At 35.5% G+C, this 24633-nt stretch overlaps 1 protein-coding gene across 17 annotated transcripts in view; it reads right to left on the reverse strand.

Annotated features, from left to right (window-relative positions):
• The window catches only part of LOC105324492 (teneurin-m), a 67064-nt gene that overhangs the window by 29464 nt on the left and 12967 nt on the right, over positions 1-24633 (reverse strand). For 10 of the 17 annotated variants that reach the window (XM_066075744.1, XM_066075747.1, XM_066075746.1 and 7 more), the window contains one exon: positions 13501-13691. The gene's annotated coding sequence lies outside the window, so the exon portion shown is untranslated. Of the gene's footprint in view, positions 1-1224; positions 1249-4992; positions 5501-8896; positions 9046-13500; positions 13692-16298; positions 16425-17567; positions 17674-19308; positions 19463-20111; positions 20230-24633 lie in introns of those variants that run through there. The other 7 variants (XM_011423605.4, XM_020065477.3, XM_011423613.4 and 4 more) reach the window with 7 other exon arrangements.

Genomic DNA, 24633 nt, shown 5'->3' on the forward strand with positions numbered 1-24633 from the left:
TTATAACCATTTTAACAGGAGCTTGGGCTTGGGGTAGTTGGTGTCAAACAGCAGTGTGACGTAGGCCTGTCTATTTCATTGCTGGCCACTCATCCAAGGCTCTTTGAAATCAACAAGACTTGTCCGGCTTTTGAGCTAAGATTAGCAATCCCAATCGGTGTATATTTCACTCGAACAACCAACATCAATTTTAACTTGTTTTGAAGCAAGAAATAGATAGTAATGTCTTACTGAGAGTCCAAGGCCTTGTTAAAATGGTTCTATATTATACCGGTATAAATTAATGCTATGCTGGTACTATGGGGAATAATGAAATTTAGCAGGATTATGCATCAATAAAAACATGTGCAGTATTACTAGGAGTGGCATTTACTCGGTCAGCTTTGTATCGCAAGTTATTAACCGTCAGACGTGTATGATAGGTGGCCACACAAACTGCTGGAACAAAAAACATACTCTAGAAATTGCAGGTCTGCTACACATTTCCGAAACTCTGCTCTTCTAAGGTGAAAAGTGCAGATTTACAGATAGCTGTGTGCCGATAACAGTCCGAACAGTGGTTATCTAACAAAGCTTGAGCAATAAAATTCAAATCAAACTGCAATGAATAACAGATAACTAATGCCCCAATATCCTCAGCAAACATCACGTCTAGTCAAGCGTTTTGTTGTTTTTTCCTTCTGTGACCGGAATTCTACAGATCCTTGATTGAGGACTGAAGTACAAATTCATTACTTTAATTGATTACTGTTACCATCAGCCTATTGCCTTTCCTATACTGGTCTACAGTTAACAAGTTCAACAAACAGCTAACCACTTTTGGTCATTTACTTACGACTCCATTACACCACCAAAATAGAACATCATATCAGATAGCCATTTCTCAATGTAGGCATTTTTGCTATATGGCAAAAAATCGCAGGGAGGAAATAAAAAAGAGGACCAATTTACCGAGCTCTACAACTGACCAAATCAATACCTACACAGATTATATGAAATACGATCTCTCTTTGCCTTCTAATAATCCCAGGAGATTCTAATAAAATACAACAGTATTCCAGTGATTTGGCCATTTTTACAGATGCCTTTTTAAGTTTATTCTCTCTCTCTCTCTCTCTTTCTCTCTCTCAAATTACATTAATACATGCATTCTTAAAAGAATCGAATCATAAATAGTCTAACAACAAAAATACTAGACCTGTGTCAGGATTTCACATCACTTACATGCACACAGTCTCACAGTGTCCCCCGTCCAGGGACCATATCAACATAGTAATTAATTAACTCTGACACATCCCCTAATAAACAGTCCTCATCAAACGATTACAGTCCACTGAGTGTGTGTGGCTCTGTCCCAACCTCCAATGAACAAACCCTGCAAATGCCAGCCAGGCTCTGATTAACAAAACCAGCTCTGTATTATTAATGGGGGAAACATTTCTTCCTTGTTTATAATTCAGGTGAAGTTTCATACAGGGTTCTCATATGATCTTGAATGTCCATCTGGAGTATATCTAGGGTCATTAAGTGAACCCAAGGCTCTGAATCCTCTGACAGTTTAGATTGGTCCAGGATATTATAGCCCCTCAAGACATGTGTATACATGGAAAGGGATGAGAGATGAAAAGGGCTGGAATAGTATTATTAATATACATGTTATGACAACAAGCATATGATAAATGGCTAGACATACACTGATGGTGAAAACATACAAGATGTTTGTAAATATTGCTCTTTACATGCTATTTATCTCATGAATGACTTCTTTTACTCTGAGAATAGTAACACTGTTCTGGTTAAAACAGCTAAACTTTGCATCAACTGCTTGGGTAATGATTTATCAAACTTTCAACATGGACTACGTGACTCTACAAGCTGCTTGCTAACTCAATGTGACAAATTATTGACCAATCAAAACCCCTGAGACATCCCATCACTTAAAAGTGGACATTTGAATGGTGTCCAATGAATTCTGGTTTTGGTAACATCAGCTTTCCCATGGGACCCCGTGTTTGACATTCAACAGTCAATCATTTCCCTCTTCTGTTCAAATTACCACAGGAGGATAATAATTTTAGAGAGAGCTTAGAACAATTCCCTGCAACACTCAGGGATTCGATCAGACTTCATTTTCATCACTGTCCATCATAAACTGTAGAGGTTTGCCAGACAAAATGTGCAAATGCTGTTCCAGGGCCTGATACAGAGAAATGTTATTTGCTTTTTTTTTTGTTTCCCATCACTTTGTCTGTTTTTTGTATGCTATGCTTGTCATAGTTCTGTCTTATTTCTGAGATGAAGAACATCAAATTCTTCACAACCAATCTCACAACACGAAGAGAGGAGAGAGAGAGAGACAAAAAATCAATGCTGCCGGCCAATTCACTTACTTATCTTTTCAGATTCCCTATTTGTTCCCTGGTGTGGAGAGGCAGCATCAGACTTGTAGATGAATTGTCTATTAATGTGTGTACTTCACTTTGTAGTGAAGAACTTTCTCAGGGGAAATTCTTCTCAAAATTCCACTTCAACAAAATATTCAGTGGGTTCTGTCTCAATTACACAATCCATGACAATAGGAGAACATAACAGACATAAGGTCTAAAAATAACTTCTTTACAATTTTTTTTTTGAATTACTGTCTTTAATCTGCGTATTCATGTGCATGTTTTTCTATCTGTACTTTTAATAGCATTCAAATTTAAATTTTGACAGATATATTGAACAAGCCCAAATAGAACATGCATCCCTCCTCCAATTCCAAAAAACAGCAAAACAATAAATGGCCAGCATTATCAAATTTTCATGGTGGGGCATGGGGTCTTGTCAGGAAGATGTTGGCCTCCTTGTGGTGCCAAGATAGCCATCTCCACACATGAGTCGCCACACAAGTCACTGATGCAAGTTGCAGATGACAACGATTGAACATGACAGGAGCAAGGGGCAAACTGACTTGGTGCACACAAAACTGAGATCCATCAACTGCTGTATATCCTATTCTTTTCATTACATTAAATCGGGAAAACTCAAAATATGAATAACTACAGATCAAGGATAATAGATATATAGATAAAGGGAAGCATAAAATGATTAAAATGATGTAAACATAACATGCTGCACATTTTGCCATTTTGTACTGACCAAACCCTTTTGAAAGATATATAACATGGTTATTTTTGATAAAGTTAACTTGTTTGAAGTTTGAGATAACAAGATCAGACTCCAGGTTGTAAATAGCAAAGGCAGGATATTATGCATCCTTCATAAAAACAATTCTTAATTCAATACTATGAAAATCTAAAAAATCTAACAAATTTTTCCTCAGATAATGAACTATTAGTGCGTCTTAGAGATTATACACTGCCTGCAACAGAAAGAACTTGAAATACACTGGCAGCTATAGATCTTGGATGAACACTGGTTGCCTGAATCTGAGACATTCTCTTGTTTCCACAGGGAGAACCTGCTTCCATTGAGCTTCAGTATGATACCTATATTCTGGTTTAATGAGCTCTGAAATCAATGGGCCCCAGTTAAGCTGCTACAAAATGGAACAATCTTTGTTACCAAAGACGCCTCATTTACAGCCATTTACCATTCTTTGTCATTTTATTTTAGGTTTCACTGCATTTGAGAGCACTTGATAATATTTATCTATTTCAACAGGAAAATACAAGCTTAATTTTATTTCTAAAATAATGATGCAAGCTACAGTAATTTCAAGCATTGCTGTTGGCTCTATAGACTAATACATGTACTAAGCATGCTGAGAGCTGGGGATTTCGGTCACAACCAAATGTTTTGGATAGAGCAGACGATAGGAGTGAAAGTACTTGGGAGGGAGAGAGGTGATAATGGGATACAATTCCTCCATCATCAGGGACCATTCTCAACGCATCTGGGTTTACTGAATCCCTAATGCAAAACTATTGCTTTTGATGACAGAGAGCCATGTTCCAACAAACCCAATGCATAAACCATATCTCTTCCCAAAAGTGCTGGCAACTCTCAGAGAGAGATCCCTGGCAGTAAAATTCCAGGATCACAATTAAATCTGATTAAATGCTAGATTGTTACCATTGTTTTTTTCCTTGCCATGAAATCAGACACCCACTGCCTGCTAGGTCTGACAATTGCGGAGGATTTATGTTCCGAAAAATTCTGCCATGTTTCACCTTTTAACTGCTATCAATACATCTCGGGTAAACATTATGCACATAAAGCTATAGGGATCCCTGGAAATTTGGTTTCTCTCCTCATTTCTTAAATAAATGCTTGTCTCGCCACTTAGAGAAAAGTATGTCAGTCCGACCCTATAACAAAAACTCCATTTTTTCCATCTAACCTGCTACCTGGTATACCGGTATATATCTACCATGTGATTTAGTCATTAGTGGGCTGATTACAGCCAATCTCAGTGAGATGACTTGAGACCCAGCTGTTAGGAACAGAAGATGCCTCTACCACATCCCTGATACCATGCTGATCCTTACCCAGAATTACAGATATTCTGTATCATTTCTTACTACCTGACAGCTACAATTTCTCCTTCTTTCCCTGAGAAATACTTGACATGGGTAATCCTATCTTATCCAGGAGAGAATGAGAGAAGAGCAGAGAGAGAAACCAATGATAGTAATATAAACCATTTACATGGTATCTGGGTTACTCTAAAATTTGCCTCACTAACCTTTATTGTTAGATAATTTGTCCATGGCAGACCCAAACAGCATCCCAGATTAGACAAGATTTCATGAAATGTCAAAGATTGACACAGGCTAAGCAAACAGATAGGTTTCAAATTAACTTATCTTACATGGTGCAATGGTTCTGCTCCTCTAACTAACATACAAAAAACTCTTGATTTACACTTGGAATACTGTCTTTTACACTTATTGTGTAAAGTAGAATACTACAAAACATTTTTAAATCCCTCAATTGTAAATCTAATATTTCTTTTTAAAAAGTACTCATTGACAATATGATCCTTACCTTAATAGTTTGTTTAGATTCCCAAGTTTAAATTGTTGAAATTCAAGGACTTATAACAAAATCAATTCCAATGCATCTTGTTTTCCACTCACGTCCTTGTAAAAAGTCTTAACTTCAGGAAAAACAACACTTGGGGTGAAAGATATTTAAAATTCTCACAAACATGCAAGAAGCACTTGGGCAATGTTATGATCTCTAGCTAAGAGTTGCACAAGGAAGAAATTGTTCTTTGTAACACGACCCATCATTTTCTTCAAATTCTCAAATAAAAAGTCTCCATAAAACATTTCACAGAAACACAGTTCAAAATCCTACACCTCTGAGTTTTTGTGAGTGATGGAGTTAGATACAGCGTATCATTACTGCAGTGAAATCCAGGTCTCTGTACGCATTTTTCAATGGAAAGAAAAATGAGTTATTTTTTTATTACTGACAAATTGGATCCTGTCCAGATGACATGGGGAGAAAGCATGCTGAACTCACATAAACAATAGCAGGAAACTTAGCAATCCGTGTAACCCTGGGGTCATCAGTAGAAGCAGAACCCACCATCCTCCGAGCCAAGTGCTCCCTAAGTTCCCATACAAACACTGCTGGATGGAGCAGAGCATCAAACTGATATCTTCAGATTTTGGTCAGGTGAAGGAAATGATTGATAAGTATCCAAAATGTCTCCGGAGTTTGTGAGCAGTGTTTACAAGACAGTCAACAAACTGTTCTGTGTCAGAGTCATTACCCTCGGCACTCAAAATAAATATTTGGAGCTACTCTAAACAAGATTTCATTAACCAGCAATTCATTTTCATCAGATCTTTTAAAACACTGTAAACTTTCTAACTCCAATCCCTTGACATCTGCAGGTCATTACACTTTATGCCCAAGTATTGTACCAACATTTGAGATGAAGATTTTGGTCAAAATTTTGAAAAGTGTGAACAGATTCTTACCAACTGACCAATGGTTTATGGTGGGAAACTCAAGACCAGATGATGGTCCCAAACTTGGTACAATATTGATATAGTGATATTGGAGAGTGGATATTTAATTAATGTAATGTTTCACCCTAACTATTGATTTCCAATCTGCTCTTGGTCTGTAACATTGCCCTCCAGAGATACCTGTTCTCTGTATTAATTAAATACAAACATCACAAATCTAGGAACTGTCATCATTTTTTTATCATCTCTCATAGTCAATCATGCTCTCTGTAAAACAAGAAATCCTTGACAAACCGCTCACTGTGACTGGCCAATATCCATAGGAAAGCAACACCCTTCTCCCAAACCTATATGGTCCAATGGAAAACAATCAAACATTTCACCAAATCCTTCTTTGAAATTCAATCTAAGAAGATTTCATCAAAGATGTAGAAATACATGCATTGTATATTTCTGCCAAGGGAGTAATTCTATTCCACACAATTCTTGATAAGCAACTATAATATAATTTTACAAAGCAGAACATTTCAATACCATTATTATATCAGGTTGTCCACTAGCAATCTTTGTGCTATTGGAGTCAGGCAGAAAAATCCTTATTTCTGTAATATTAAAAAATGTGTTTGAAATAATGAGACAGGAATATAAACCTAGATGGAGAAGATCTCTCTCTCTCTCTCTCTCTCTCTCTCTCTCTCTCTCTCTCTCTCTCTCTCTCTCTCTCTCTCTCTCTCTCTCTCTCTCTCTCTCTCTCTCTCTCCAAGCACAATTTTAGTAGCTAATTCTCAAACTATTTTTATCCTTTCATACATGAACCCATATTCTGTCCATGCACCTACTCCCACGAAAAAACGAAATAGCTGGCTCAGAATAAGACAATTTTTCTGGTAATGCCTTACAGTGCACATCTTCTGTTTGTAGTGCAATTTGTTGGCACACTGATAAAGCTATGAGGTTCTATTAAAAATTGGCCTGTAAATCGGGGAATCATATTTACTACATTATATCAATTTCTTTGGTAATGAAGATATTGGTTTATGGCATCATGAAGACTTTCGACCAATTCACATAGAACACTTACATGCACCTGTCAGAGATACATATGAATTCTTAAATTCTGGGTCAGGTTGAATTCTTCTGAATCCTGAGGAACATCTGTATTGCTCCTGTCTAAATTTCAGACTCTGAATTATAAACATCTTTTTTTGTCTGTACAGTTGTTAAGGGTTTCTTGGCTCTTCGGTTTAAACATTGAGAGTGTGATTAATTATGCAAGTATACATAAGAAGTGATACACGTACATACTTCAATGAATCGCACGTGCTGAGGCCAATTTTTATATTTTGTTTTAAGTGAAGCCTTATCATGATCTGATAGTTGAAGATGATAAAAAATATCTTGTTAAATCAGCAACGAATCATTACTGAAGCTGGCATTAACTGCTCTCACTACAACTTGTTGTGCTAATTAGTAATTTTATTCCTTGGACCTCCAGTAATGCAGCAAAAACTTGGCAATTTCATTGTGAAATGTATTTTACTAAGAGCTACTAAATATTCTATTCTCATTTGTTACATAGGTTAAGCACCTTAATTTCCAGTGTTTTTGGACAATAAATGATAAAACTAAACCTCTATGTGTATATATATAACGCTGACCAGACAACCCTAATTGGAGGACTGGTTTCCATTAGATGTTTATTTACACAGACAGGGTATATTGGGATAGTTCAACTATTACACAAACAAGAGGTGTAACATGCCTCACCTATGATCAAAAGAGAGTGTTCGGCTGGCATTCTTTGAAGCTATTAGATACTGGCCCTGGTTTACATTCCATGTCAAGCACAGGTTAATTCAGCAAATCACTTGTTGACATTACAAAGCAGTCTATAGCTATTTCGATGCACAAGATAGATGCACAGGATAGTATTGGTATAATTCCACATCATTGAACTTTTTGAAGCAAAGAAAATCAACAGCTGTCAGCTAAATGATTTAATGGTCGGCAATCAGAGGAAATTCTGGTCCAGTCTGTCTGATAAGAGGCAGGCTCGGGGTTGATTTATTTAGTGAGGTTCCTCGCAGACCTAGACTGGTCAGTATCAGCTTGATTTAGTAAAGTGCTCAGTATCTGCCTGATTTAGGGAACTGGGTCTCGGTCAGTCTGTTTTATGACATTTTTATGTCTGGCCACTTCCCCATGACTGGGGCACCTGTTCTCCTCTCTGCATTTTAATTCAGTAATTCAATCAGTAATCTTTTCTAGGCAATCCTCCATAGGACCATAAAGCAAGGATCAGGCTGATTAGCTTGCTGACCACTGCACAGGGGCACCAGTTTTACTGCCCAACAGGGCACCAATAAAAAGAACCTGCCGCAGTCTCTAAACACTTTCCTGCTAGCGAAAGCTTAGAGTTCACAACAGTCATCAAAAGTTAATGTTTTTTCTCAATTGACTGAGCAATGAATATGACATTTTATGAAAAGAAATTCAATTATCTTCTAAACTGTCTCTGAAAGACTCCAAATAATAGAGTTACTGTGTATGGAAATAAAGTCAGGCCGTTGATGACCTTTCTAGTGGCGGGACTCTCCATATTGCATTGTTACACCACAAGAAACTTTATTGGATTTAACAATTGGATTTTCTAGCCTTCTCCAGATAAAGTTTTAAACCTTGCGAACTTCATGAAACGATAACCTGTCTGACATACAGGAAACTTGATGCCAAAAATTCCATTTAACGAATACCTTTTTCCATGCAGGATGATTACCGTTATTGACACAGATAAAGTCAATCTGAGTTTTGAATAAAAAATCTCAGAAAAAATGAAAATTAAAAAATATATATTATAAGAATTTTTCTAAATAGACACCTTTGAAGTTTAATTTTGTATCTTCACATTGTTAACATCAGTATCGAATAACAAGTTTAGAGTGATGTTTTATATCAAGACTGCTTACCCATGCAGCATCGGATATAGAAGCACACTGTATTGTTCATTCACACTTGGAACTCATGTTTTCGAAGTTTTATCCAGTTGAAAGTACAATGCCTAATTCGCCATGTGCTATCACAACAAACTTGCTCCAGTACAAATTATATAATACTCCCTGAGTAACAGACTATCAGAATAGTTTCCCCCATTAACAAATATTTCTCAGCTGCAGGTCCTCCAAGAAGTGATAAACAAAAACAGCCAATCAACTTAGTGCAACACATTTGTGACCCTTGACCCCTGCAGAGGGAGTGTGTCTTAAAGGCAAGCCACATGGGGGGAGCATTTATCTCACGAAATGATTTAGCAATAGATAACTTCACATAGATATTACATCAAAGCCATAACACTGTCTCAATCATTTCCCTTTACAATGAGAACATGTATTTAAATCGTGTTTTTTATTTATTATCGTCAGTTAAAATCACTGACGTTTTGATAGCTGTAATTACCATCATTTCGAAGTCTCTTTATAAAAGACTCATATTCGCCCATTTCCATGTCTCCCTAATTTAGGTAGTGGAGTTGGTGACATTTTCATTTCTTGTGTCCCATTTAGGTTTGCCAATAAATAACAATTGCCCACTAAAGAACCAGACATTACGGCACATAGTTATTATGATTAAATGATAATATGCATCAGGACTTGGCCCCCCTCTAATGCAGCATGCCAGGCTCCCTGCAGCACACTGCATTCCCCATTAAATGGAGAGGGACCAATTACCCAGGGAATCACTAATACAAATTGATGGACTTTGTTTCTTCTCAGACAGATTGTTTCTCCTTCAAGAGGAAGCGGTTCATCATTTTTAAGCAACCATTTTATGAAAAGCAGAATTAATATGCATGCAACTTTGAGGACTCCTGCTGATTTCACCAACTGCAACGTAAGCAAATTCACAAAAAACAAATTCCTTTAATTTCAGCAAATAGGACCATAGCATTAAATATAAGTTAAACATTGAACACTGCAGTAATTTCCCTTATGATAGTATGATTTGAAAGTGCTCCTATTTTCATGAAGTCATAATGTTAATGCTTAACTTAAAATCCCCCTTAAAAGTATTTAAAATAATCATTTAAAAGGAAATTCACAAGATTTTCCAAGCTACATGTCGGCCAAAATAACTACATGCACATATGGTTCATCAATATATGATAATTAAGTGCATGGATATTGAAGCTGACAAAGATATTCCGTTTACTTTCAGAAATTTATGTCAGAAAGGAAATATTATCTTTTAGCTTTTTTTAATGACTTCCTTATTTTTATGTAATAATATGATTTATTTATACTTCTTTCAATTGCTAACATTTTTAGCCAAAAAGCTGCAAAATTTTGCGGAAATTCCTTGCTCTGCAATTACGCAATCAAGACAATTCCATTGCAATTATCAGAAACAAAACCCAGGTGAAAAAACAAAAGTGCTAAACTATAAACAAGTACGCCAGCTGTTTCTTTGTGAGACCCCAAGTTGTGTGATTCCCACATAACTGCCAGCCCCCTTCAACATTCTGCGACTGAGGGTCTCAAACATGGAACAGCAAGAAAGAGAATGGCACAGCCATACACACGTCTCGTAAACTGAGACTGAAGTAAACATGTTATCACCAAACTTTCTTACCAAGCTGCAATTTCATGCCACAGACCTGAGATTTAATGTGACTGCAACATAAACTTGGCATATCTAAAATAACATTTTTTTTTTCTTCGAATTTTAGATTAATTCCCTAGACTCCAAGCTGATTTAGGGGAATTCTAACCTCTATAGAGCACTGATTTTCCTCTGACAACATATAATATAGCTGGGTGGTGAGGCCCAAGGTGTGTCCTTGAATTTATGTCAAAGTTCATGACCTCTGTTGTTTTTACCTGTTTGCAATCAAAATGAGATAGGACACATTGTTATTGGCACTTATATATTACTCAAATTAACACGAGTAATTACAGTTAGGCCCCTCAGCAAAGATAAAGACCTTGGGCTGGCATTTGGCAGGGAGGTAAATGGGAATTCCTGAGGGAAAGGTGACATAAATACTGCAGAGATAGTGAGGAAGCTAACAGGGCCATTCTCCCAGTATCAACAAGCCCCGGGGAGATCCCAAGTCTGTCACTGGTGTTCTTATCACCCCAGAAACTGACTCACAGCTGGAATGAAACAGGAGTAATGGGGGAGAGATATGCCATCTACATGAGCTCTGTGGACAAAACAACCAGACATATGGAAACTTGAAAGTTGTGAATAACATAGGGCACACCAATGCTGTCATTCTACAAAAGAAACTTTATCTTGCTTACAATGTTTTTTTGCTGCTGAAATCAGTCTGATCTTCTAAATTTTTCTCTGGCTTATAAGACATGTACACTTAACTAAGACAAGATGTGATAAAATGCTTTGTAATTGGTCCCTTTTTGATGTGACTCATAAAATTCTGCAAAAGATCTGAACTAAATGCTGAGATTATTTATACATTTATACTAAATTTTTCCCAATTTATTGCAACATCAAAGTTTAGGCCTAGTTAATTTTTAAAACATCAAAAGGCAAATTATTGAATATGTTGAAACCTTTTTCTGGTTTAAAAAAGTTACTTTAACTTACTTCCACTTTCATTCAAAGAGTATTTTTTAGCTAATCCAAAAAAATTAAATAAAAGGGAAATAATTTTCCTGTACCCAAAGACTTAGTACTTAATTTAAGCAAGCAAAACCAAGTTTCTATGGAAATGTCAATAGCATCTTTATTTATCTTCCAAATCAAGTGCCTAGATTTCATTCTTGCATTAAAAAGCAGACTTACAAAATATAATATTCCAGCAAGTCCCAAGAGATGAATTCCGGCATGTTTAAGGAAAATCAATGAAACAATAGGCAGTGGATCAGGTCTTAATATGCAAAACATTAGCATCACAGTCCTAAAGAAAACCGGCTTTTCATTGCACTCAAGTATGCTGTGTCTCTCAATCATGATACTCAAGGGGACCTCAAGAAATTCCACATTCATTCTCTCTCTCTCTCTCTCTCTCTCTCTCTCTCTCTCTCTCTCTCTCTCTCTCTCTCATCAAATGCTGCTGTCATTTCTATTTTGAAATATACTGTTTTGACAAACAATAATCTTTTCAATGAACTTCAAGTTACACAAGAAATATCAAACAGGTCATGTCAGAGAATAAGAGAACTCCCTTTTTCTCTCAGCAAGCTCAGAAATTCCCAAGATCTTTCCCCCTCCGAGTAGTAAATCGTTTTAATAAAATATCTGCTAGAGTAAATTCATTCAATCAATTTGCAGCTGACATGAGCTTCCAGGAAAAGGAAGTCAGTCATGCAATGTTCGGCGAGATACATTCTCTTTTATTCTCTTTTACATGCAAGTCCTCGCGCAGATAAACCAAAAACTTTTGCTTTAACAAAGAGCAAGAGTCACTAATCAATTTATTCACAATCCCTATTATTTATTTCTTACGTCGCAGTGTTCAAATGATCAAAGTCAGACAGCACAATGTTTGCAGCATCTAGCATGCACTGGGAACATGTATTTTGTTTCTATACCACTTTCATGTGCCTTAATTATTCCAAAGTCAACATGATCTAAAACAATAATTGTTAATTTCTCCATTCATTGATATTCTGCCGTTGCAATCAGCCATAGAAAAGAGGCTAGTATACTTAATAGAGGACCCTCCAACTATACTTATCAATATTTCAGTGGTCTGCCATGGTACATTACATAAATTGTGTCTGCCTTTACATGCTGGTATTAATTTTTAATAAACCCCAATCTTTCTTGTCCCTGCACTCCATAGTCAATGACAATAGAAACAAAGTAAAAAAATAATCGTCCAATGTGTCTCCTAGGGGATTCCTGAAGGAGAAATCTCCATAATGGATGAAGCTCGTGATTGGCTTTCCTTATAATAGGGCTGATATTTGTTCCACAGTGCTTTGTTATTTAATCACAAAATCAATTTGTAAATACTAACAGGAGTGAATGCTCAAAAAACCATAAATGAATGGATGTATTAAAGCTTGATTAAAGTACAAAATTTCATCATCTTGGTTTTTGAATAAAATTTTCAAATATATATAAAAAATCATCAATCATTTACAGTAAAGTGATAAATCAAATTCAAAACTTTAAATTCTTTTAAAATATAACGCAAAGGAAAGTACTGTTTAAATAACTCTGCAGTCAAAATTATATGCTTTTAAGTTTTTTTGGTTTTTTCATCAAATATATTTTTTATTCATAAATCAGTATTAAAACTTTAGGCTTTTATTTTCAATCAATATGGCTTTTTTTTTGCAGACAAAGTTGTGTTAATATCTCAGCCAGATACAGATTATAATCCATTATCATAAAGAGCATCTTATTTCCAACATTTCATGGTATTGTTCATCTGCTCATTTTCAATTTATCTCTTTTAAGTGTTGTGTAATCCATAAGAAAATTCCCCATTATAAACTGCTTAATCAAAGTGTGTTTTTAATCTTTTATCAATATCCAAATCTTCTAGTGCATATGAAAGGAGAAAGCTGAAAACTTAACAAAGTAAGTGCAAGCTTCTTACCTATGGTTCTTGCAGGTATCCACAGGAAAAAGGTACCAGGTAGATGAATTATCCTTATACGGTCAGTTAAATATCCTCTTCACAAAATTTATAAATAACACTCCACGAATAAAGTCATTTGTCCACAGTCCAGATAAAGCAAGTTCACTCGATACAGGTGTACGAAGTCACTAATTTATTCTCTTTTAAACCTGAAGTAAAATAAAAAATGAGTAAAAAAAATTGAATACAAGTCAGACAAGTTTATTCATCACCGGCTTGTTACGATGTGTTGCGAGGATGCTCGTCGCTCGGCTTTACCCTCTCATCCTTTAATAGATCAACAAGCATGGTATTGACTGTACACCGACTTGTATTGAATGCGCGTCCTGTGAACTCAACTCTTGTCTATCATGATAGTAGAAGTCTAACGTATAAAAGTTGAACAACAGCAGAAACAGACTCTTCTATGAATAATACATCATGGACTGCACATTTCCCTTGCATCAGGGATTTCACACAAGTTTGGAGCTCATATAATATATATATATACACTCTTCATAGAGAATTTTTCAAATACCATGTGTGCTATTAGAGGTATGAGATACTGTATGAAATTTCTTTTTATCAGTATAACCAAACTTCATGTAATTCCTATTTGTTCTTGTCCGCAATGTTTGTTTGTCTGTTTGTTTACTTAAATTGTTCACATAATTGACACCATTACGGCAGGTTAGCTCACCTATTTGCCAGTATTCGGAATGAAAGGAAAATTCTCCCATAAACAAACTCAATGACTGGAAAAGACACAAAAAACCTTTGCAGCATTTTCTTTCATTCTCCCACTGCTTAACATTTAAAAATAAACATTGTGGTACTCTTCTGTTTACACAAATGACCAACGCACTCCTTTCTCAAGAACTCTGAGGCATTGTGACAATGGGAAGAGATTATCTGAACGGGAATGACTTTCTACATTCATTGATCAAAGTTTTGATCAACAGCGTAACTTCTGCTGCTGTAAATAATAACAGGCAAACAAAGTATAACTCTTCTCATCAGACTCAGATTGAATAATAATTTTGCTAAAAGCTGCATGCAGTTTTATTGTCAAAGTCTGCGACTGCAATAATTATATAGTTATATGATAACATGCAGCGGAGCAGATAGACCGTGAAACCAACTGAATAAATAAACACCAGTCTGCAGATACAAAATAACGATCATGCACACAAAATAATGGTAATTGTCAGTCATTTGATTGAATCATCATGTCCAAATATTGACCAGGGGAGATAACCTATAACTGTAAGTATCAGCTGCTCAGCTTAAAATGGTCATTTCTGAGTCTCCCCATTAAAATCATTTCTCTGAAAAGGTTCCATCCAAAAATAAATCTCACTGCCTGTCCAATTTATTCACAGGCAGCAATGGCTGCATGCTCCAGTAATTTATTCCATGTGATAATGATTTGGCAGTCTACCTGAGGAAGATAATGAAACAATTTCCTGATGTCGTCAAGCGGTCATTTCAGGTCAATCCATCCAAAAGCCTCAGATCCCCACAATCAATACTAGTCTACATACCGCAAATCTGACCTGAGCTGACCGCTTCTACATGTTGTATTGAGTGGAGATACAGTTTGATATTGACACTGAATTTAATGGGGGCCATTGGTATGCTTGAACCATTGGAAGCACCTCATTAACTCCTGTTGTACAGATTACCACATTAAAAGGCACAAACAAATTGGCACTCCACAGTTTTGTTTTCAATCAAGTGTTAATACATGTATCAGTACAATTTCGAGCATCATTAGGCTAAACCATAGAAGTTACTTCCCTTTCCCAAAACAATAAAATATTTGATTGAATTATAAAGCAACCATGTTTTGAAAAATGTATGTGGTAAATCATGATCCGATTTTTTTCCCCCAAATCCATGAAACTAAATATGCGATTCAACATACCTTGGTTTTTTAACACTCCAAAAAGTGTGATATTTCTCAATGTCACATTAAGTTTGATCATAATTTCTGTATCTATATTGATGCCAGCTTCCATGCCAATTTGTAGGAAATTAATAGGAGTATATGTGGATATAAAACAGCAATCAGTCAGCTTTCCTAATAACACTGACATAAAATCCATACCATTTACAGCTTAATAATGATATCCATAGCTATTCCTTTATCAAATAATATTTGAAAAATACCCTTTTATCTTCCATAAACCTTTTCTGTAGTATTTACTGATAATTACGAGGAGTTATCAGAATCAATACGGTGGAATTGGTCTGTGTTTGAGTTACAGACTCCTATACAATGGTGAGGGTGACCCCCAGGATTTCTCGCAGGAAGTGCATTAAAACAGAACTATGCCAACATCCATCAACTGCCGACGAAAATCAATCTCCTGTATGTCCTAAACCAACACATAGCGACCACAGTGTAGGTCTATAATGAAGTCGGTCCAATTCATCACAGAACAGGCTTATGTATCCAATATGGCAAAATTAAAAGTTTGTTCTACTTAGCTTATACACAATACAATTACACCTCCTTTCAAATTAAATTGCATGATTTGCAAACAATATATCCTAGCTATTTCTGTGCATTCTGCTACTGCAATAAATGTATCATATATCTCAGTATTATATCCATGCAGTCAGATTAATAAATCAATAACTATAATTTACCCATCAATCATCCCACCAACCCCAAAAAGTTAAATATTATTGACATAAGATTTCAAGGTAATTAGCTGCATATCATTTCACAATGAGAATATTGAATTATGACAGAAATACCCAGTATTTACCTTGGCTTTTATTCCAAAATAAAATGTTTCCCTTATGGTATCAAATATCAAGAAAAACAAGGTTCAATCCAAAGCCATTGATCCTGCTAGGTCAGATATTATAATCCACCTTTGGGAATCATAATAAAGCCAACACCTGAGCCAGGTATCACTTCTCACCTGTCCTGACAACGAACGATGTATGTCCAGTGGGCACTGATGTGAGACCACAACATGCAGTCATAAATAAGTGTGTCAACAATATCAAACAATAACCTTCATCAAAGGGACCAAGTCAAAGCTATGGGCCACCTGTTCTGAAGCTCTTACCCCCAAAAATCTCAGTAAATCCTATACCTCGTTATAGCGGAGTTTGGTCCCCCGAGGTAAAAGACACAACTGGCTGCTATCTTTACATCAACTCAGTCGCTCCGTCCATGCATAAAAATATCCTTTAACTCTCAGTATCAAAGACCCATATTTTGTGTGGAAAAAGGTATTAAATTCTCATGGAGGTGATTTTTCAAGTTTTTGGTCAGCTGATTTTGAATTGGAGATGAAACATTGATAACATCTTGTAACCAAGTTTTGTGAGAAGAAAATTGAGTGGATGTAATTGCCATCATGTGGAATTGTTATAGAGCTTAACAAAGGAACCCAATGTCGGCTAAGTCGGGAGTAATAACACTTTCTATCTCTCCTTTAATAATTTCCTTATATACAAAAAACCAAGAGAATTTCATATTACACAAATGTTCACTTAAACTTAGCAATTATCTTTTTACAGCACTGGTAAATGCCTCCAATAAGCACAAATAAAGGGGTCCCCTCCGAGTAATATGTAACATGTTTTGGGAATGTGCTCAGCGGTCTGCCACAGATTGCACCCAGATCACTCAGGTAGATAGCTTTTTACCTGTGATAATTTGGCCCCCCACTCCTTTCCTCAACCCTCAAACCCAATTCTATCAGTCATATCTCTGGTTTGCAATGCCAACACCTCATAAAACTTTACTTTTTGACATTTTCATTCTTTTATGAGGGGTAATTAGCACTCATTAACCAACCTCTCCATTGTTAGGGGTAACAATCTCTTATCACAGTTTGATGAACAAGAGATAAATGCTGAAAAGCATGTGTGTGACAGGGAAATGGTAGCATTGCTCATATGGTTAAAATTACTTGTAGTATTAATTAAAGCAACACCACTTTACCCATCATCAATTTTCTCCAGAACTTTTCAATACTAGTATGTGCACAAACAAAAATTTTAAATATATTCATACATACCACTAACTAGGTATCTAATATCCCTCACAAAAATCCATCTAAAGGCTTGAGATGCATTTCAGACTAAAAAATAAAAACCCTTGCCCTAAGGTCTAAATGTTAGTAAAACATGTATGATCTACGGGGTATGCAAAGCTTGGAGATTTTTTTGTGGCACAAATAAATGCTAATTGTTTAACAAATAGAGCAAACAAAGCCTTTGATTTTAATCCCTGCCTTTGACAACAGAGGAGTTTGTTAACACCTATCTAACAATATAATGACAAAAATCACACCTGTCTGTAACACCTGATTTGGGTAGATCTTAGATAGGTGAATAGACTGGCTAATTGTTTGAATAGAACCTGTGATCCCTAAAACCAGTTCCCCACAGGGCTCCACAGGAAACCCAGGGGGGAGGGGGTCATATCATAAAAAACAATCAAATTAGTTTTTTGTTCATTGATTGGCCCATATGCTTTAATTGCTGTGTAATCCAGTTCTATGCAGTGGCAGGAACTGACATCTACAATGTTCATTCATATTTTATTTTCTTATTTCAAACACAAGTTGTAACAACAATGAAGAGGAAGAGAGCTCAGCATTTCAAATAAAACTTTTAAACAAAGAAGCCTTTTAACACTTAGATATAAGAAATCTCCTCGACACTTGTTATGATCATCGATTTACACGTTAAAATTTACACTTTCATCTTTTAATTTTATAAACTTTACAAATTTAAGATGATTATATGTAATAGTTAATCTTTCACCATGAAATCAAGTATACATACTTACATCCAGTAGTATAATCTCAGATAAGTCTATGTTTGATCCACTAAACTTGTAAACAGGACACCTTTGATCAAAGAGAACTGGAAAGCTGTTCTAAAGCTGCTGAGTGTCCAGAATAGAGATTGGACAATCAATAGTATCAATACAAGATTCAGTTTCAGTCCGTAATAAACAAGTCAGTTGCCACCTGTGTAACACTGCAATTTTTTGGACAGGTAAAAAAAAAACAGGTGACACACAAAAATGATAACAGACCCAGGCAGGATATGACACTACACTTACACTCAAAAATGTGCTTGTCATAGAGTAAGGAACTGATAAGAACCCTCAGAAAAACAATAGGGGACCCTCACAGCCCACACAGGACACCCCTAAATATGAAATCACACAATCGGATATTGACTATAGATAGGGAAACCAATGACTCAGTGTGAACTGGTTTGTGTCAACACTGAGCTAGAATCCAGCGCTAACAAATCATTCCCTGCAAAGAGCAGCATCTGTTGGTGTAAATACATGCCATGTTTTTTAAATATTTACCTTTTTTAATCAGACAACAGTTCAAATTCCAATTAAAACTTGCAAATGGAATGAGTTTCCATTGGGTAAATAGCGCTGTAAAGCATGTGTCAACAGACACTTAGAAAGCTTCGCTCAACAGCGAAAGTAACAAGTACGAGATTATTGCACATCAGAGGGTTCCTTCAGACCATTTGCAACTCGATCAGTGAAAGTGTTCCTTTATGCAAAGTGAATTCAAAAAGAAGATATGGTTTTTAAAGATATGCTGAAAAGCCAACGAGAAATGAATGTTCATATACATGTCACAATGATCAAAGGCATTAGGGTAGGCAGGTTCATCCTTCGAGGGACGGCCGCGGCACTCTGAGGCTCAATGATAACTAACAGCATACACACAAAATATAAATTACATAGAAAGAATTTTTCTTTTAATTTAAGGTACCTACCTAATTGTACGACTATAATCTAAATTCCCACAGCACAGATATCCAGACCTCAGTTTTCCTAGCTAACTTGCTTGGACTGTACATGCAATTTTGTTCAAAATCAGTCGATCACTCAAACGAAGCCATAAAACGAAATATGTCATAATACTCCAAATACAAACTCCACACAGAAAAGTCAACACTGTTAGCTGTATAATCAACCACACTAGCCTTTCAACCTTCTGTAAGCTAATGTTTACCCACCATTACAGCCCCACAAGCAGTAATCATCTGCTACTCTACATAGTCCTACAGTCCCAAACGCACAGATGATGCAAACAAATCGTAAAATTATCCTGCCAGTAACTGTGGCCCCATCAGTGGCGCGGAGATAGAATTATATTTACCCACTTTGGCAGACCTGTTTGTTCTGTGGGGATATTCAGAACTAAAATGACATTACCCACGAGTTCAGGCTTTCAGCTGATGGCTTTACATTATGCTAGGTGTATGTACATCGAAACAAAATCAAATAACATTGCCGACTTCAGACTTTCCATACAGACTCGCTGTTCCATTAGAATCGCCTCTTTATTTTCAAAAATAAAGTTTTATTACTTACCAGATACGCTGATACATATTGAATCATAAAAATGTCACGCTACATTGTAACAAGTGTTTATGTAGACTTTAAAATTCTCCAATAAATTTCATAATTAAGTTATATATAAAGACAAGAATTTAAACTTGATTTAAGTTAGCAATGGTAATAGCAAGATTATTTGGAAGAAAATTTACTACTTTTAAAACAATAAAAAACTTACTTGCATATAAGACTTTAATGGGTATCTCCTTAACACCATTAGAATTACTGTGACAGATCGCCTCCTAAAAGTTAGTAAAGTCCGTTCCCTTAACTTTAATTTCCACCAAAGCCTGTGTTTGTGTAAGGTTTTACTATAGAACACATTAGAATTTCAATCCGCAAGGCAAAACACATCTTGTCTATCGTATCCACAATTAACATTTAAACCTTTACACAAACAGCCCCACGTTTTTTAAAGAAAACGAATTCAGTACATGCTTTTTTTAATAAAAAACCTTTTTGTGTGGGGCTCAAGACTTGCACTTCGCACTCCCATAGACTGTGTCACCTAACAAAATCTCATCCCCCGTATTTCTTTAAAGTCACTCAAACTTAAATTGGTTTGCATTAAACCAATACAAACACAGACTGTATAGACTAGAAATGAAAGTGTTGCAAGTAAAAGGATTTAATTTGTGAATTCTTCAGCCAAGTGTTGCAGAATGTATAACCATCAATTCTAAATGCTATTATTCATCAGGTACAGTAATGTGTCACCTGCCGATCTTATCAGTACATTACTACTTAACCCCGAAGTGAAGAATTTCTTACTTTTTTTCTTCCCCCTCTCCGTTTTATCAGATGTAATCAAAAGTTGCTAATAGATCTGTACAGTGCAACAAATTCTGTGCACAATCCTACAAATTATGATATAAATGCCACATATTGACAAGTTATTTATCTTTAATCATCATGATAGATATATTACCAGTAAATATTGCTCACACAGGAAGGAGTGATACAAGCTAGATATGACACTGACGCAATGTTTGAAACGCGTCGCCACAAGAAAAAGGTGGGTGAAGAGTGAAGAAAAAAATTCTGGAGCCAATGCACTCAAGTCATAATCTTATCCTATAAATCTTAACGAATACCCAAACTACTGCCACATCTCTAGTAACATTGTATAATGTAAATCGATGGATAAAACATTGCTATCCCCAGGTCAAATAATGTAAAAAAGCAATATTTAAGCTTTCGTGCATTATGTTTGTCGAGAACCTAATATCCTGCGTGTGTAATACATGTATATATATATATATAAAAGATGGAATAAAAAAAAAAGTTAGGTTTTATTTAGACTTTTTCAACTTTGTTAATTAGTCGGTGCAGTTCAACCTAAAATTTGGTTTAAATCATTAAAACAAATTTTTTTTTACATATTTATGGAAAAATAATGAAACTCTCCACCTCCCATCTGGAGGTAAAAGATATTACCGGCATCTGTAATCACCAAGCTATAAATTGATACTGACACATTGTAATAATTTTGTATCCTTTAAATGACATTATTTCCACAATGTTTAAAAGAGAAATTTATTATGTCACATATTTTCCTCTCTAAACATTAATTATTCATATTAATTGTTCAAAAAAGCTGACAGGTACACGAGGCAATATAATTTCCAACTACCCAAAAATTGATTATTAACTCGGACACAATGTCAATAATGAGGGTGTTAGAAATCCGTTTGAAGTTTCTCTTCAGCAACTTGAGACAAATTAACAGATTCTATCTGCGCTCATTAAGCAAGACCTGTGACATCTCTTTGATAATAAATTTAATGTTAGAAATCTATCAAACAATGCTCAATTCTGGGAAAGTGGGCACCTGAATTGAACAATTACCTGAACAAAGGCGAACAATTACCTGTGCCGTGAAAATCAATATCCAACCCAATCCATCACACAAATTACCCAACCCTGGGCCCTCGAAGATACAGAACACTGTCCCAAACAAAACAGGTGATGCAACACTGTGTCCATAGTATTCATATGACACCATGTTGACTAATTAATAAGAACAAACAATTAATCTGCTCGTTACAATTTATCATAATATCCCCAAGGGACACTCTGGAGCGTTGAGGTGTTCAATAACTTGTAAGTCATGTTGTCATTAAGGCACTTAATTAATTCTAGTCGAACATTCAAAGACTATTTCAAAAAATAGCAATTAGGAAAAAAAAAGAAAACTATACCACATTCTTTTTCATTTAAGTAAACTTAAACTATCATTCTATGTATTTATGTAATTAATAACCATTTATTCACCAACTTAATTAATACATGTACAAAATCTCCTTTCTTTCATATAGATTCTAGAAAAGACTCCAGTATAATCTCTGCATCAATATTATACAACTCTGGATTACTCAGGCCACTAGATAGACAGGTTCTACTATACAATGAAAACAATCGAAATGGTTCTCTGTGCGTCAGATTTAAAAAAATTTGTGCTTAATAAAATATACAAGAGACGCTGCAATTTAATCTGCAGTATAAGTACATTTTTCATTTCAATTCACAATGAAAATCTGACTAGGAAAATAATTTCCTTTTTTTTTTTTACAACTGAAATAATTATTGTTCGAGATATCTAATCTTAACAAGAGCTCTTTACAGAAGAATTTGAATGCATTTTCACAGGGTATGTTCAATGCTAGAGGATTAGCGTCCAGACATTTCATTAGCTACTGCAATTGAGACCCACTATAGTCTGAATTATTTAAACTAACGCTATTTCTGTGCACAAAAGACCTGCGCTAATTCAATAATCGGCCCCATCCAGAAGAAAAAATGTCCTTCGCTAAAGGATGCTAATTCCAGCTTGTATAAATAATTTTGAGTTTATTGGCAATTATGAAACAGTGTTAGAAGTCTCTAGTTCTCAATTCTCCTACATACAGAGGACTTCACTTTATCCTTCGCAGACTGGACGCTGTGTTCCCATGACAATCAATATTGGTTACACCATAAACAGGCAAAACGCAGGAAATTCAATCATCTATTGGACTATATAGTTCAGATATGCAAATAACTCTAATGAGGCATTCAGGAAAGCTAGAAGAATAATCAAGAAAATTGTTTCCTTTAAGCACCTACATTTATTTCATTTCCAGTGGTGCTCAAGTTATAAAGATTGAAATTACACTGCTAGTAATCAATTAAATATCAATTGATTTTTTCTTGTTTCTATTTGCAACATCCATCTCCATAGGGAGCTGAGATTTTTTCCCAAAAAAATATTTTTATCGATCACATACCGGTAAGTCAAATCTACACCTCATGCAACTAAAAAAAAAAAAAAAAAAAAAAATATTACAATGACGCAAGACAAGACCTCTACAGTCCTCCATCATTCAGTTTTGCCTGCTTTGTGATAGCAGTAAACTGGTTCCTTTTTGACTGATGAGATGCCGTTGGTCCCCTCCATGCCTGCCCTGTGTTGCTGCGATTATCGTGACAGCATTCGCCAAATGACAATCTCACACTTCAATGGACAATCTTTTTTAAATTGTCTTTGTTTCCATTTTTTTTCAATAATTATTTTGTAATCCATTTCCATCAAATATTGTCTTACAACAAAAGAAAATACTGATTTAATGGAAACTAGTTAAACCTAATGAGACGCACTGACAAATGGGATCCCTCTCCCTCTAGCTGGGTATAATTATGTTTTAAATGTGAGAAAATGAAAAAAAATTGGAATAATTCACCAATCATTCATTTTAAATAGGGAATCTTTCTTCTACTGCTGTCCAAGTGCCTTTGATTGGAGGAAATAGATAATGGCCACATGCTCTCCGTAGTCAGATCGCAGGAAGCGGAAACAAAACAATTGAAACACATGACCAGACAGGAAGCATGTAAATACCCGATCAATCAGTTTCCTCTCAATTGACCACAATTTTTTTAGTCTGCTCTTTTTCCTGACAGCATCTAGCATTTATACATAAGCAATGTCTTTCTTTTTTCCCTAATTATATGCAGTTTATCATTTGAAGAATTTAATCTAGAAGTGCACAGTGGTGACCCCCCAATGGATGGGACATACTGTAAATTCCTAATTAAAAGCGAGGAATTAATATTTGCATAAAATCGCAAGAAACCCGTCTCGCGAATTTTAAAATCTCGTTTTATAATTTTTGGACATATGTAAACTACATGAAAGTATGATAAAATATTGGCATTTGCGATTTATTATTCTAGCGATTTGGTGAAAAACAGTTGAATCGTGGAATTAAGTTTCACGTAAAATAAGGAAATCTACAGTAAGTCTGTCTTTGGTAAAATCCCTGCAGTTACCTATCTTTGGTGCCATGTCCTGGAATAGATCAACACAATATCCAATGACCACTGCATAATTTGAACCCGTAGCTACCTTTCAGTTACAAGCTACAAACAATTACAACTAAGTCACAATCTCCACAAAGTATCTCATTTGTTTTAGAAAACCTTTCCAAATACATTGAATTTTTTTCATCACCTTTAGTCAAACAGTTCAGATTAAAAAAGTGTTTAAAGTTATAATGCAAGTACATGTATTGCATCAATTTAGTAAAAAAAAGATCCATATTGGAATAAAACGGGGTGTCCAACCGAGACCAAAATCCTTTAGACTAATGAGGAAACAGACACCATTTCATTACATAATATGAATTAAGAAGTTCCTAGATACTCAAAGACAAATCAATATT

The sequence above is a fragment of the Magallana gigas genome, chromosome 2 (genome assembly GCF_963853765.1).
Source record: "Magallana gigas chromosome 2, xbMagGiga1.1, whole genome shotgun sequence".
NCBI lineage: Eukaryota > Metazoa > Mollusca > Bivalvia > Ostreida > Ostreidae > Magallana > Magallana gigas.